This window comes from Canis lupus, chromosome 30 (genome assembly GCF_003254725.2).
Source record: "Canis lupus dingo isolate Sandy chromosome 30, ASM325472v2, whole genome shotgun sequence".
Lineage (NCBI taxonomy): Eukaryota > Metazoa > Chordata > Mammalia > Carnivora > Canidae > Canis > Canis lupus.
The window spans coordinates 729,165-745,757 of NC_064272.1; the positions used below are offsets into that span (position 1 = coordinate 729,165).

Consider the following 16,593-nt stretch of genomic DNA (forward strand, 5'->3'; position numbering starts at 1 on the left):
CATATTTAACACTACTGTAACTTAAAAATGCTTAAAATGTTACATGGTTTCAACCACAATAAAAAATGAACCAAAGCAGCACATATTAAACAGATAAGTCATTAAGACATAAAGTGAGTAAAAAAATATAATAATAAGTTTATAAGGATTCCATTTATATCAAGTAAAAACATTTAAAAAATTGTATGCCCAATATGAAAAATGAGGGACGTAATTTTTAAAACATACCCAGGAATGGTACCTATGGAGCTCATGATAGTGATGATCATATTACAATAAAATAAATAGGTGTAGGTGATTGCTTAGGGGTCTTTATTATCTCTAACACTCTAGTTTTGTAGTAAAAGAATCAAATAAAAGTGGCAAAATGTTAGAAATTTGTTAAAGCTACATGTTATATCAATATCTTTGCTTAAATCTGTGATTCAAATAATTCATAAGAAATAGATATATATGCCCAATGATCCTTAGGGGCCTAGTTCCTATCCTCTTCAATGTGTCTTTTAAAATAAAATTTTAGTCCAAATATGTTGTTCACATATGGGTAGGAATACATCTTTAAACCACCCTTTAGTTTATAATTCGTATATTACACATATTGCTTAGAAGGCAATGATGAAAAGTATTGGATAAAAGCCTATAGAAAGGTTCCTGAGAGTTTGGGAGAGAGCAGGGCATTTGAATCTGATATCAAAGAGGCCATACAATGTCTTTTTCTTCTAATATCCATGAACCGTGGATGAAACATTTTAATTTAGTACTATCCTCTATACAACGTGGGCAGCTTGACTACTTCCTGTTTTGTTGTGATGTGATTGGCATATACAGGGTCTTCTTTATGTTCCTTTGTCTATGGGGATTGACAAACTTACTAGTAAAGCTCTTACTTGACTCGAGAGATACACGAGAATAGATATGTGAACAAACATGAATGAAGAAATAAGGTAAAATGAGCTGTGTTTCATATATACGTCAAGTGGAATTTCTACTTTTTTCAGGAAAATATATGTTTCTTGTGAGTAGATGATTCTTAGATCTATCTACTCATAGAAATTAGCCAGTGTACCTCATTAAAAAAGTTATAATTCTTACACATATTAGAATCTATAGACATGTGAGTTTATGTGTGAGTGTTTAGGAGACTTCAAGAGTTCATATGGTTTTATACACATTTACTCAACTAGAGAATTTAACTGAAGATTCCTAATCTGAATTAAAAATAGATAAATTCCCAAATGATTCCTCTTTATTTATGAAATTTAGTCTTGCACATTTTTCAGTTTCCAACTATAGTTAATAAGCCATTTTTTCTGCTTCATTACATTAAAAAAGTATTAACCCTAAATGAATTGAATTTTAATTAAGATGTTTATTCTTCCAATAAAACCGAAAAATATAGAAATGAAAGGATGGAACATTTGATAATTTCAATATATATTATGAATATTTTAAAAATCTACAAAGTGAATTAATATCAACTTATTCTCGGGGCAGCCCCGGTGGCTCAGCGGTTTAGCACCGCCTTCAGTCCAGGGGTGATTCTGGAGACATAGGATCGAGTCCCACATCAGGCTCTCTGCATGGAGCCTGCTTCTCCCTCTGCCTGTGTCTCTGCCTCTCTCTCTGTGTCTCTCATGAATAAATAAATAAAGTCTTTTAAAAAAAAAACCTTATTCTGAATTGAAAAACATGAGTTTTGCACTAAAAAGCTTCATCATCATGATGGTTGCCTAGAAGGTCTGTCTGGATCTGATGTGTTTGGTCCTCAGTCTATTCATGACTGCTTTCATCTCCTGGTTCCTCAGAGTGTAAATAATGGGGTTCACTAAGGGTGTGATAACTGAATAAAACACAGAAAGAAATCTATCCACTGAAAAGCCACTGAATGGCCAAGCTTAAATGAAGATACATGGCCCAAAGAACAGAGTGACCACAGTAATGTGAAGAGACAGTGTGGACAGAGCCTTTGAGAGGGCACTAGAGGATTGCCATCGGATGGTTACCAGAATGACAGTGTAGGAAATAAGCAGGAGCATAAAGCAGGTGAAAGACAACAGGCCACTGTCAGCAATTACTAGCAACTCCAGAACATAGGTCTCAGTGCAGGCAAGTTTTTGAATGAGAGGAAGGACAAAAAATATTGTCCACTATGTTGGAGCCACAGAAGGTCAAGGTGACAGTAAAAATCATCTGGCTCATCGTATGCACAAAGCCAACAGCCCAGGATAGCAGCACAGAGCCCACAAGGACCTGGCAGTTTATGATGGGTGTGTAGTGAAGAGGTTTGCATATTGCAATGTACCGATCAACAGCCATGACTATGAGAAGAGTCATTCAGTGCCCCCTAAGAGGTGGAGTTAGAACATCTGAGCCATACAAAGAAATCGTTCTGTTCTCCCTGAGGAGATCTATGACCATCTTAGGGGTTGTGATTGTGGAAATAGACATATCCAGAAAGGAGAGGTTTCCAAAGAGGAAGTACATTGGTGTGGAGTACAGAAGTGAGTCAGAGGTCACAGTGACCATGATGGGAAGGTTTCCTGCCACAATCGCTGCATAGGACTACAAAAATATGAAAAAAAGAGAAAATCTCAAGTCCCCAAGTGTTGGTGAGTCCTAACAAAACAAACTCAGGTTAATTGAACTATTAATTATATCCATCTTCTTTAGAAGATGTGGTATAGGGCAGCCTGGATGGCTCAGCGGTTTAGTGCCGCCTTCAGCCCAGGGCCTGATCCTGGAGACCCGGGATCGAGTTCCACGTCCGGCTCCTTGCATGGAGCCTGCTTTCTCTCTCTCTCTCTCTCTCTCTCTCTCTCTCTCAAATAAATAAATAAAATCTTTTAAAAAAAGAAGATGTGGTATATGTATACAATGGAATATTCCTCAGCCATTAGAAACGACAAATACCCACCATTTGCTTCAACGTGGGTGGAACTGGAGGGTATTATGCTGAGTGAAATAAGTCAATCGGAGAAGGACAAACATTATATGGTCTCATTCATTTGGGGAATATACAAAAATAGTGAAAGGGAATAAAGGGGAAAGGAGAAAAAATGAGTGGGAAATATCAGGGAGGGAGACAGAACATGAGAGACTCCTAACTCTGGGAAAAAAACCTAGGGGTGATGGAAGGGGCGGTGGGCAGGGGGAGGGGGGGTGACTGGGTGATGGGCACTGAGGGGGGCACTTGATGGGATGAGCATTGGATGTTATGCTATATGTTGGCAAATTGAACTTCAATAAAAAAAATAATTATATCCATCTAGTCTAGTAGGGGTTTTCAGAAAGTTATTAACATGTAGAAAATCTGGAAAAAGTGATAATTTAACTTGTGATAGTATTGAAGATATAGACATATAGAAAGTATTTGATTCCTATAGAAAGAGAAACGATGAACATTTCTGAAAAATACATTTAATTAATTCAAGCAACATTCACATTACCAAATTTATTTTCAGCCAGAGAGGAACAAAATATAAGAAATTCATTGTAGAAATTTTTTTTTTAAGATTTATTTATGAGAGACACAGAGAGAGGCAGAGGGAGAAGCAGGCTCCATGCAGAGAGCCGGATGTGGGACTTGATTCCGGGACTCCAGGACCACGCCCTGGGCTGATGGCAGGCACTAAACCGCTGAGCCATCCAGGGATCCCCCATTGTAGAAATTTGTAAACAGAGTTTACATCTCCATAGAGGTCCATCTCCATAGTGATTTGCTGTTTCTGTCATAGTTTATGAGTCGATGAGTCATGAGTTCAATAGGCTGATGAGTAAAAGAGCCAAATGACCATTAGTCGAATGATTGAGTTCAAGTAGATAGTATGTAGTTGTGTAACTTTGTGGTGCTAGGGCCCAGTATTAGATCTTTTGCATCTTCCCCCTTCCTAACTTAAAATACTCAAGTGCCTGGAAGTTGATATATTTTTCAGCAAATTGCTTCTATGAGCTCTAATGCATTATCACCCCTTTCTTTTATCCTAAATAGGTAAACCAATGATTTCACTTATTCCTGAAGCTTTAATCTGGTTACAACTTGTCATATATTCTTGTTGCCCCCCAAATTATAATAAAACAACCTTCCTAAAAAGTTTCTGGAGAAGACCATAAATGTTTCTCAGTGTCCGGGTTTCTGCCTTTCCTTCTCTCTCTCTCTCTCTCCTCCCCTCCCTTATATACTTCCTCACTCCCTTCCTTCTTTTATTCTTTTTCTTTCATTACTTCTTTTATTCTTCTTTACTTCCTCCCCTCATCTTCCTTGTCTTCATCTTTTTTGCCCTCCTCCTCTTCCTTCTTCTGAATAGTGCTGTGTATCTAATTATTGATTTCTGAATAAAACTTGTGACCTCCACTGTTGAGTCTTTTTGCATGTTTTCCTGAATCTATTATTGCTGGGTTCTCGACTGGAGTTTTCTTTCTGGTCCCTTTACGTTGTATGCATAGATGATCTCTGAACAAACAACAGACCTTTAACAAGCAGTTTTTATGTTTCCTTGTCTCTTAAATGCTTATTATCCTTGTACCCAGTGCTTTCCTCAGATACAGTATCACACTGTGCAGACTGACTTGACTCATCTTGGCTCATACATCCTTAACAGTTGTACTCTGTATGTGTTTCCACATGGAGCTCATACTGTTGGCTCACTTTTATCTACATTTCATTTTGATTTAGATCTTTTAGTCTCAGCTTTTTTTCCCTTTCTTTTCTTCTTTTAAAAAGACTGTTGGTGATGTACACCAAACACCCAGATCCAGTCTCATACATATTAATCACAAAAGCACATACTTATATAACATTCTAGTTCTGGAGCACCAAATCAGAATGTGGAAAATCTACTCTCCAAAACACTGGGGGTTATTCTGTATGTTAGTAAATTGAACACCAATAAAAAATTTTAAAAAAATTTCCTTTTTTTTTTTTTGCTTAATAACTTATGAAATATTCAGATGAACGTGAAAGAATCCTAACTCTGGGAAATGAACTAGGGGTGGTGGAAGGGGAGGTGGGCAGTGGGTGGAGGTGACTGGGTGACAGGCACTGAGGTGGGCACTTGATGGGATGAGCACTGGTGTTATTCTATATTTTGGCAAATTGAACACCAATAAAAAATAAATTTATTAAAAAAAGAATCAGGGGATCCCTGGGTGGCGCAGCGGTTTAGCGCCTGCCTTTGGCCCAGGGCGCGATCCTGGAGACCCGGGATCGAATCCCACGTCGGGCTCCCGGTGCATGGAGCCTGCTTCTCCCTCTGCCTGTGTCTCTGCCTCTCTCTCTCTCACTGTGTGCCTATCATAAATAAAAAATTAAAAAAAATTAAAAAAAAAAAGAATCAGGCTAAACAATTTTTTAATCTTTTCTTTATAAAATGTTTAAAAAAAAAAAGACAATCAAGAATAAAGATTTAAATTCTTGTCCTGGCCTCAACATTTCCTAGAGAAATATACTCTTAATTTTTTAAAAGAGATTTATTTTTCCATAAAAATGAAATGATATCTCACAGATTGCTATGAGACCCCAGGGTAATATATATAGAATATATTTGTATGTTTCATTAAGTACATGTAGGTCCTATGTATGTGCATTCATATAATTCTATCTTTAGCATTATCTAATTTTTTTGATGATTGTAAGATATTCAAATCAGTAAGAACCACAGAAGAATTTTTACTAGGGTAAAAGAAGACAGGGTTGATAAAAACATTTCTATCTACGAAATATAAATGATGTAATTACCTAGTTGTCTTTTATAAAGATAGAGTATCATCATTGGTGTGTAATTAAATCTACATACTAGTTATGCATGATATGAAATTAAGTCAGTGTTTCCTATTTTCTTGATCTGAAATGTTATTAGATTACATTTTAGACTTGTCACAGCTACTAAACTTAGTCCAGGAAAAATCTAATTTTTCTATTGTTTTACAACATTCTAAATTATTTTGTTGTTTTTTTATCCCACGGAGATTAAACTAAATCAATTTAATATTGCAAAAACATAAACTTGAATTGTAGATCTGACCCCTAAAATCAGGAATGTCAGTGCTATTTATCAATCAGACTGGCTCTTCTTACTGGAAATAGATACATTTGTCCAGTTACTAGTTGACCAAAATTATTTTTTACTATTGCCCTCATGATCAGATAATATGCTTTTCATTCAGCTCTAAGTTTCTATAAAATTCAGTTCTGAATTTCTCTTTTATTAAACTGTACAAATGCAGTTTGTTATTAATACCGATATTTAAACCTACCAGTTCTAGCTGAGGAGTGGTCTCTTCAAACACATGCAGACACAGTGAGATCCTGCATATATATTGTTTATCTTTTTTACCCCCATGAATATATGTGACATTCATTTGCAGGTAAAAAAAAAAAAGGACAAGAATTATATACATAATGTGCTGACTGGTGATCAACACCCAAAGGGAATTATTAACATAAACATGCTAGTGTTCCCTAGAGTTCAGAACAAGGACTTACTCTCTCATTATTTAAGTGGATGGTGAATTCACCAAGTGGATCAGCCATGTGAACCTTTTCTATTAAGTGCTTTGACAAACTCAAGTGTTTTTGCTTGGAGCATGATGAATGCATTTGTAGAAAATGAATATTATAGATAATAGATTTGAAGAGATTTTAATTCTATCAATTTGATTTAATCATTATGAATATTCATGATTAATTTGGTAATTGAATTCATTTATTCAAGTAAAATTAGAATAGTGCCCACACTGAGCAAGACATATAAGGAAATTCATGGTATGGACCAGTTCTTAACAGAGATAAATCTCTTTTTACCATGTTAAGGGGAGAGAGAGAGTAGAGAGAGCTTGAGTGAGCAAACAAGGGAATCTTTACCTTGGTAATCAATAAATGATTAATGGTAATCAATAAATAATTACTTAGTGGAATTTTGCAATCAACCATTCTAAAGATACAGAATTTTGCTAGTTCTTTATTAATTATATAGAACTTCATGATGACTCAAAAGTATTAAGAAAGATCTGTAGCAAAAACTTTATAAAACAATGAAGTTAACCAAGTAAAATTCTAAAGGCCAATGACATAACAATATATGAATGCAGATGAGTTCATACGCTACAGAAATTTTTCTGTATTTACTCATATATAACTTTTCCATGTTGCTCCAATTAAAATTCTCTTGAAAAGATTACAAGAAAGTGACGGTAGTAAATATACAATAAATCTGGTGTCACATTCATTTCCTAAGCCCATAGCAGACATTGTTAATAGATTCCTCATACTTTTTGATCCTTCCCAGAAATTTTTAAAAAAATTTAGTTCCTTATCCTCATACTTTTAGATACCTCCCAGAAAATTTTTTAAAAATTTAGTTCCTTATCCTCATACTTTTTGATCCCTCCCAAAAATTTTTTTAAAAATTTAGTTCCTTATACAGCCACTAACAATTAGAATTACCATGAAAAATAAACCTTTTAAAAATATTTATGGATGAGTTGCTTGGGTGGCACAGTCAAGTGTCTGCCTTCGATTCAGGTCATGACCCCAAGGTCCTAGGATCTAGTCCCTCATTGGACACCTTGATCAGCAGAGTCTACTTCTCTTTCTCTCTGCTGCTCCTCCTCCCCCCTGCTCTCTCTCTGTCAAATAAATAATAAATTAATAAACAAATAAATAAAATCAATCTTAAAACAATATTTATGGAGGGGAAATATATGCCACAGTTTAGTGTGGCATTTTAGGAGATGATTACAAAAAGAAGATTCTTAAATATAGAAATCATAAAGATAATAGTAGAACAATATTTGGGTGCTCTGGCTTGATTACCCAAACCAGTTGGTAAGGATGGTACACATAGAATTTTTCAGAAGAAATCTAAACTATTAAGAACACATGGTCTAGGGCCAAACCAAAGTAGAGCAAAGACACTCACAAAGGATGAAGAAGGAAATAAGGAGGGAAAATATGTAAATTTCATATTCAAGGTATATTTCAAAGCTCTTGCACAGCAAAGGAAGCTATCAGCAATACAAAAAGGTAACCTACTGAATGGGGGAAGATATTTGGGAGTGATATAGCCAATAAGGGGTCAATATCCAAAATATGTAAAGAATTTAAACAACTCAACACCAAAAAAAAAAAAAAAACAAACAGTCCAATTAAAACGGGCAGAGGAAGAATCTATACTCTAAAAACTACAGAGCACCTATGAAAGAAATCAAGGAAGGCATAAAGAGATGGAAAAACATTCCAAGCTAATGGATTGGAAGAATTAATATTGTAAAAATGTCAATTATCCAGGGCAATTTACACATTTAATGCAATCCCTATCAAAATACCATGGACTTTCTTCAGAGAGTTGGAACAAATAATCTTAAGATTTGTGTGGAATCAGGACAGCCTGGGTGGCTCAGTGGTTTATTGCAACATTCAGCCCAGGGCCTGATCCTGGAGACCTGGGATCAAGTCTGATGTCGGGCTCCCAGCACGGAGCCTGCTTCTTCCCCTGTCTCTCTCTCTCTCTCTCTCTCTCTGTCTCTCATGAATAAATAAAATCTTAAAAAAAAGATTTGTGTGGAATCAGAAAAGACCCTAAATAGCTGGGAGAATATTGAAAAAGAAAACCATAGCTGGGGGCATCACCATGCCAGATTTCAGGTTATACTACAAAGCTGTGATCATCAAGACAGTGTGGTACTGGCACAAAAACAGACACATAGATCAATGGAACAGAATAGAAAATCCAGAAATGGGCCTTCAACTCTGTGGTCAACTAATATTCGACAAAGCAGGAAAGATTATCCACTGGAAAAAGGACAGTCTCTTCAATAAATGGTGCTGGGAAAATTGGACATCCATATGCAGAAGAATGAAACTAGACCACTCCCTTACACCATACACAAAGATAAACTCAAAATGGATGAAAGATCTAAATGAGAGAAAAGAATCCATCAAAATCCTAGAGGATAACACAGGCAATAGCCTTTTTGAACTTGGCCACAGCAACTTCTTGGGGAAACAAAAGCAAAAATGCACTATTGGGACTTAATCAGGATAAAAAGCTTCTGCACAGCAAAAGAAACAGTCAACAAAACTAAAAGACAACCTACAGAATGGGAGAAGATATTTGCAAATGACACATCAGATAAAGGGCTAGTTTCCAAGATCTATAAAGAACTTACTAAACTCAACAGCCAAGAAACACAATCCAATCATGAAATGGGCCTAAGACGTGAACAGAAATTTCACCAAAAAAAACATACACATGGTCAACAAGCACATGAGAAAATGCTCCACATCACTGGCCACCAGGGAAATACAAATCAAAACCACAATGAGATACCACCTCACACCAGTGAGAATGGGGAAAATTAACAAGGCAGGAAACAACAAATGTTGGAGAGGATATGGAGAAAGGGGAACCCTCTTGCACTGTTGGTGGAAATGTGAACTGGTACAGCCACTCTGGAAAACTGTGTGGTGGTTCCTCAAGGAGTTAACAATAGAGCTACCCCTACGACCCAGCAATTGCACTGCTGGGGATTTACCCCAAAGATACAGATGCAGTGAAACACTGGGACACCTGCACCCCAATGTTCATAGCAGCAATGTCCACAATAGCCAAACTGTGGAAGGAGCCTCGATGTCCATCAAAAGATGAATGGATAAAGAAGATGGGGTATATGTATACAATGGAATATTACTCAGCCATTAGAAACAACAAATTCCCACCATTTGCTTCAACGTGGACGGAACTGGAAGGTATTGTGCTGAGTGAAATAAGTCAATCAGAGAAGGACAATTATCTTATGGTTTCACTTATATGGGGAATATAAGAAATAGTGAAAGGGATTATAGGAGGAAGGAGAAGAACTGAGTGGGAAAAATTAGAGAGAGAGACAAACCATGAGAGATTCCTAACTCTGAGAAACAAAGGGTTGTGGAAGGGGAGGTGGGTGGGGGGATGGGGTGACTGGGTGATGGGCACTGAGGAGGGCACTTGATGGGGTGAGCACTGAGTGTTATACTGTATGTTGGCAAATTGATTTTAAATAAAAAATTAAAATAATAAATAAAATAAAAAACTAAGTACTGAAACTCAGAAAAAAGTGGGCAGAGGACCTGCATAGATATTTTCTAAAGCCATGCAGGTGCTCAACAGACCCATGCAAAGATGCCCAACATTACTAATCAACAAGGAAATACAAATCAAAACCACAATGACATATTACCTTACACATGTCAGAATGGCTAGAATCAAAAAGAGATGTAACAAGTGGTATTGGTGAAGACTTAAAAATAAAGGAACTAGGGATCCCTGGGTGGCGCAGCGGTTTGGCGCCTGCCTTTGGCCCAGGGCGCGATCCTGGAGACCCGGGATCGAATCCCACGTCGGGCTCCCGGTGCATGGAGCCTGCTTCTCCCTCTGCCTGTGTCTCTGCCTCTCTCTCTCTCTCTCTCTCTCTGTGACTATCATAAATTAATTAATTAATTAATTAATTAATTTTAAAAAAGGAACTCTTGTGGTATGTTGGTGGGAATGTAATTGATGCAGCCCCTAAGGAAAACATCTCAAAAAATTAAAAATGTAATTACAATGTGACCCAATAATTCCATTTCTGGCTATTTAATTAAAGAAAATGAAAACACTAATTTAAAAATATATATCTATCCTTACATTTATTGCAGCATTATTTACAACAGCCAAGATATGGAAGAAACCAAAGTGTCCATTAGTAGATGAATGGATAAGGAAGATATAGTATATATAGACAATGGAATATTACTCAGCCATCAAAGAGAATGAAGTCTTGCCATTTACAATAGCATGGATGGACCTAGAGGGGGTTATGTTAAGTGAAATGAGTCAGAGAGAGACGAATACCATATTATTTCTCATATGTGGATTCTAAAAAATAAAACAAATGACTTTAGAAAACAAACAAAAAGCAAATTAGACATATAAATACAGAGAACAAAATGATGGTTGCCAGAGATAAGGTCAGTAGGGGGATGGAAAAATAGGTGAAGGTGAGTGGAAAATGCAGGCATATAGTTAGGGAAAGAACAAGTCACAGGGAATAAGAGGCACAGCATAAGGAGGAGTCAATAATATTGTGATAGTGTTGTATGGTGACAAATGGAGTTACACTTCTGATGAGCATAGGATATGTATAAATTTGTCAAGTCACTATGTTGTACACCTGAAACCTATGTAATACGTGTTTCAATTATACTCAAATAAATTTCATGATAAAAAAACAAAAACATATTAAAATATTTTAAAAACTGAGAATTTAATTTTTAAAGTACATCAAAAGAGATGATCCCCAAGATGTTCAAGTAATTTTAGGTTTTCTATTTGCTTTTGGAAGTCTTTACATCCTCCACAAACTCATGTATTATTATTATTGTTGTTATTATTTAAATATTACTTAATGTTATTGTATTTAATAAATTCACACTTACTATCTGAAAGAGCCCACTATTCCCTCTGCTTTTACTTTTGCTACATTATATTCTTTACTTAAGAGGATGGAGATATACCAAACTGTAATATACATGAGATCCCAACCTTCTCATTCTCAAAGCATATTAATGATTTTATATTGACAATAAAAAGGAATCCACTAGCCTGAAAATGCTGGTATTTTCCTTTCTATAAAATCTAAGCATAGGTACTCTCTCTTTTATTCATCAATCTCCTTTATAAAGGTCCGTCTTTAATACTTATGAACTCCTTCTCACTTAACAGTATCTAGGTGCACTGGCCTTTGCCTGGAGTGCTCCTTTCCCTGCTTAAGTGTCTAATTCTAGAGCTTTTTAAATGTGTTGGTATGACTGTCTCCCCTTAAAGTGGTCTTCTGAGACCACCACACAGAACATAGATCCCTCCTGTTGGTTACTCTCTCTGCAACAGGGACCAGGTCTGTATCTCTAGCCATGTACCTGTATTGCTTTGGACAGGGTTGGTATCTACTAATGAAGAATGGGAGAAGGATACTCAACAGTCTTTGCTACATGGTCTAGCCTCATTGCTAACCTCTTCACTGATGATGATGCTATCTCTAAAAATTTTTTTCAGCTTCATGAGCATTTAACTGCTTATCCATTTTCAGACTGTTGCCAGAGGAAAGTTGAATTTTCTTATGTTTTTCTAATAATTCCTAACAAGTATAATGACAGTATCAGTATTTTATGAGTGGTGACATTCTATGATTTTTAAAGTCATGAATCAGACACTTTATCCTTGCATTTCTACAATTTCTCTCTCTTTTTAAATAATTGGATAAATTATTATATAAATAATTATATATATATTTGAATTTTATATATATAATTCAAAAAGTAAGATTATTCAAACTGATAAGGATAGTTAAACAGTTTGAACATCCTAGATTTTTTTCTCTAAGAATAATTTATTTGGCTTGGATTGCTGGATTATTTTTTTAAGATTTTATTTATTTATTCATGAGAGACACAGAGAGAGAGAGAGAGAGAGGCAGAGACACAGGCAGAGGGAGAAGCAGGCTTCATGCAGGGAGCCCGACGTGGACCCGATCCCAGGTCTCCAGGATCAGGCCCTGGACCGAAGGCGGCACTAAACCACTGAGCCACCCTGGCTGCCCGATTGCTGGATTATTATCTTAATTTCCAGTAGTCATTTGTATAGTGTTTCTGATTTTTGTATTTTTCCCAGTTGTAAAAAAATCAGATATGTTCCAGTTTAATTTTCCCCTATCAGCTCTCCCTTCAGTTATCATTTTGGCATTTGTATTTATCACTTATGGATACATTTAAGGTTTTTACATTTTATGTGGTCTGTAGGTAGACTAACAGGTCAGGATAAGTAACCTACCAGTTTGCACTTGGACTTCAGAAGTAACATCAACATGAGATGGATGCTTAATCTTCATCATCCAGTGATTTTATTTCCTGCTCTGAACTTCAGAAGACAGCAGTGTATCAATGTGTCCCTTGGTAGGAGGCACAAAGGAGAAAACTCATTTGATTGTTTTAGATTCCACAGAGACTAGTGGTAAAAAAAAAGTAATTGGGATTGTTAAAATAGACTTTGGACATTATAGAAATGAGACACCATTTTTCATTCATAAAATTGATAATACTTTAAAAACAATATTCAATACTCAGGTGGGCAGTGGAAATAGAGGACTAGAGTTGAATGATGAGCATTGCATGAGGTTTATTCTTTTTTGTAGTTTGTTTTCTACAGAGAGTTTTGGTAAATGTGATGTTTAGGAAAATATAAATATTCCAGATTATTTTAATTCTAAATTACATTAAGGCTGAAATTTTCACAGTTAAACTCTACATTCTCTGGAATTTATTGACAGATAATGTGAGATAATTTTTTATCATTGCTATTAAATAACAATAATTCAGCCCACTAAATTCTTAGTGAATTTTTTATGCTTTCTTTATAACCTTTTAAATTTGCCAATAGACCCCAGTCTTTAGGTATGTTCATTATTGTTTTGTTTTCTCTGATAATATTTGAGGAAATACTACATATTTTACTATTCATTATGTTTATAGTATATTTAGTATACGGAAGATCAAGTCTGCCCTCATTGTTTTATTCATTCACTATTTTCTTGGCTATTTTCATATCCTTTTATTCTAAATTACATTTACTTTCTTTTTTTAAAAAAAAGATTTTATTTATTTATTCATGAGAGACACAGAGAAAGAGAGGCAGAGACACAGGCAGAGGGAGAAGTAGGCTCCATGGAAGGAGCCTGCTGCGGGACTTGATCCCAGGGTCCCAGGATCATGCCCTGGGCTGAAGGCAGGCGCCAAACTGCTGAGCCACCCAGGGATCCATACATTTACTTTCTAAAGTTAAAACAAGTTCTACTGACACTTTGACATCACAGTATAAAACTTACAAGAAATGCAGAAAAATGAACAGAATTACGAAATTGAGTCTTTCATGCAAAAGGATTTTATGTAACTTGAAATGTTTGCCTACTTATGGCATAATTTTCTCACCTTTATTACTAACATATTTTTTAGCACAACTTTTGTTATATGTAATTTTGCCTATTTCCTACTTTGATGCTTTATTTAATGTGATCTTTTTCTTTATAATAATTGATTTTATTGCTTTTGTTTCCATTTTTTCCATTTTAAAGTTATAAATGGTATCACTGTGGGAATCTTATTTGTAATTTTTTCCCAATTCATTGTCTTCTTTGTTTCAGGTTACTTGTAAAAATCATCTACAAATATTAATAACATATTTTTTCTAATACATTTCTTGTACCTCATGCCATTAACTAGAGTTTTAGAGCAATGTTGAATGACAGTGATAATAACAAGCTATTGCAGAACTTGTTAATCTCCCAAACATGACCCTTCCTTCTTTCTTGAAAATGAAAGCTAATTTTCTTGGGATCAGGTGTCTGTGCACTTCCATGGAATCTCCAGTCCCATCCACAAAGCTGCATCTCACTATTTGGGGCTAATCACAGTTTTCATTTTCCTCATCAGTGACAAGGTTAGCAATGAGGCTAGACCATGTAGCAAAGACTGTTGAGTATCCTTCTCCCATTCTTCATTAGTAACAGACACCTCAATTCATTAAGTGTTATTTGTGAAGCCTTCCCTGCAAGTAATAATGGCCAATAACATAAAAGTAAACAATATTATCAGGCAGGTACTTGCTTAAAATTCTTTATAAGGGCTGACTCCTGGGAGGGTAATGCTCTTTCCCTCTCCCCAACTCCATATTTACCCAGGCCTAATTGGAAAAGTGTTAGTTTTTATACTAATATTAAATAATATAAATGCTTATAGTTTAATGCTATCAGTTAAACATTGTACAAACAGAAGGATGTTAAGTAATTTCTCAAGTGACAAAATATCTGAGTTGGTAACAGGAAATGTCCAGGGAAACCAAAGGTGAGCATCTACTGGAAGAAACCACCAAATCTAAGCTGGAGGGACAAGAGAAGACAGTCTTACCACAGCCCAAGGGTGTGGTCATATGTTCATTTTCTTCTCCCTGAACAAATTTCCATAAACATAGAGGCTTCATCGTACTCAAACTTGGTATCTCAAGTTATGTAGGTCCAAAATCCAACATTGGTCTCACTGGGATACAGTCAAGTTGTTGGCAGAACTATATTTTTTATTGGAGGCTTTGAGGGAGAAACTTTCCCAGACTCATGCTGGCTATGAGCCAAATTTAGTTCCAGATGGTTGTGGAATAACATTTCCTTACTGATTTTTAGTCAGGGGTTATTCCCACTTTCTGGGCATTGCCTACATGACTTGGTCATATCTTCTTCCTCTTCAAAGCCAAAAACAAAACAAAAACAAAAACAAAGCCTACTTGGCTTCTTTTTTCTTTCTATGGATTCATGAAAGATTCAGTGCCTTTAAATATTCATTAGATTGAGTCCGTCCAGATTATCCAGGGTAATCATGCCATCTGAAGGTTTATAAACAATCACATCTTCAAAGTTCATTTTTCCATATAAGACAACATATTCATAAGTTCCCTGACTAGGGTGTGGACTTCTTTGGGAGACCATTATTCTGGTTATATACAAAAGCTTATATACAAAAGTTGGAAGTGTTGTGGCCCATTTCACTAGGAGAGCTAGAGCCATGGAAGTGTTTCTGAGTTCCAGAGGGAGCCACAGAAGAAGTACTGCAGATGTTTGGGCTAAGGCAGTGTGTGTGTGGGGTGGAGGGTGGGGGTGTGTATTCTTTGTTTTCCTTTTTTCCCACCCTATGTTAATCTAGTGACACTTATTTGTAAACACCTGGAGGTCAAGTGACTTAGGGTCCTGGAAATGCGGTTTTCGTGGATAAGGACTGCTTATAATATGGAGCAAACTTTTAGAAGTAAAAAGGATGGATTGGAAGGAAAGTGGGCCTATAATGGCACACATCCTTTATTATGCAGTCTTTCTAGAATACAAATGTTGTGTGGTGAATTTTTATAGACATTTTGTGACAAATTATTTAAAAAGGCCACACATACAGGAGGTTTTGGAGTCTCTGGTGATACTGTGGCACTACTATAGCAACATTGGACTAAGATGTTATGAATTTGTTTTATACTAGAAAATAAAACTCTGTCTAATTTAATTATAACACTGGAATCCTGCTTAATTATTAGCAGACCCACAGCTAATAACACAGTTTTAGTCAAGGACATGTGATATACAGTTACTTAAGGAAAGTTAAGAGAATTTTCAATATTCCTAAATAGCTCATAAGAAACACAACATTTTCCCTTCACAGATTAAGTCACTGTGAAGGATAAAGTATGAGGACAAAAACCTCATTCACTGAAGATGGCAGGGTCCTGCCACATTTGTGAAATTTGTGGGGGTTTATATAGGGAAGTATGCTGAGACATCAGCTTAAAAGTTAAAGTATTGCATCTTGCACCTCAATCACTATACCACTAAGAAGAAAGCATAATGTCTGCTAGTCTTCTCCAAGTTCTAGAGGCAGTATATTCCAGCTTATATATATTGCTCATTTATTGATTTATCTGAGGATTCTAGTGTTTGTGAACTTAGTTCAGGAAAAGCAGCCTAGTAGATTTAGTACAAACTGAATGTAGCCTT

General features: G+C 35.9%; 1 pseudogene; it reads right to left on the reverse strand.

Moving 5' to 3' along the window:
• Nucleotides 1–1,730: 1,730 nt before the first annotated feature.
• On the reverse strand, nt 1,731–2,661 carry LOC112675476 (olfactory receptor 4L1-like; annotated as a pseudogene).
• Between the last annotated feature and the right edge of the window lie 13,932 nt (nt 2,662–16,593).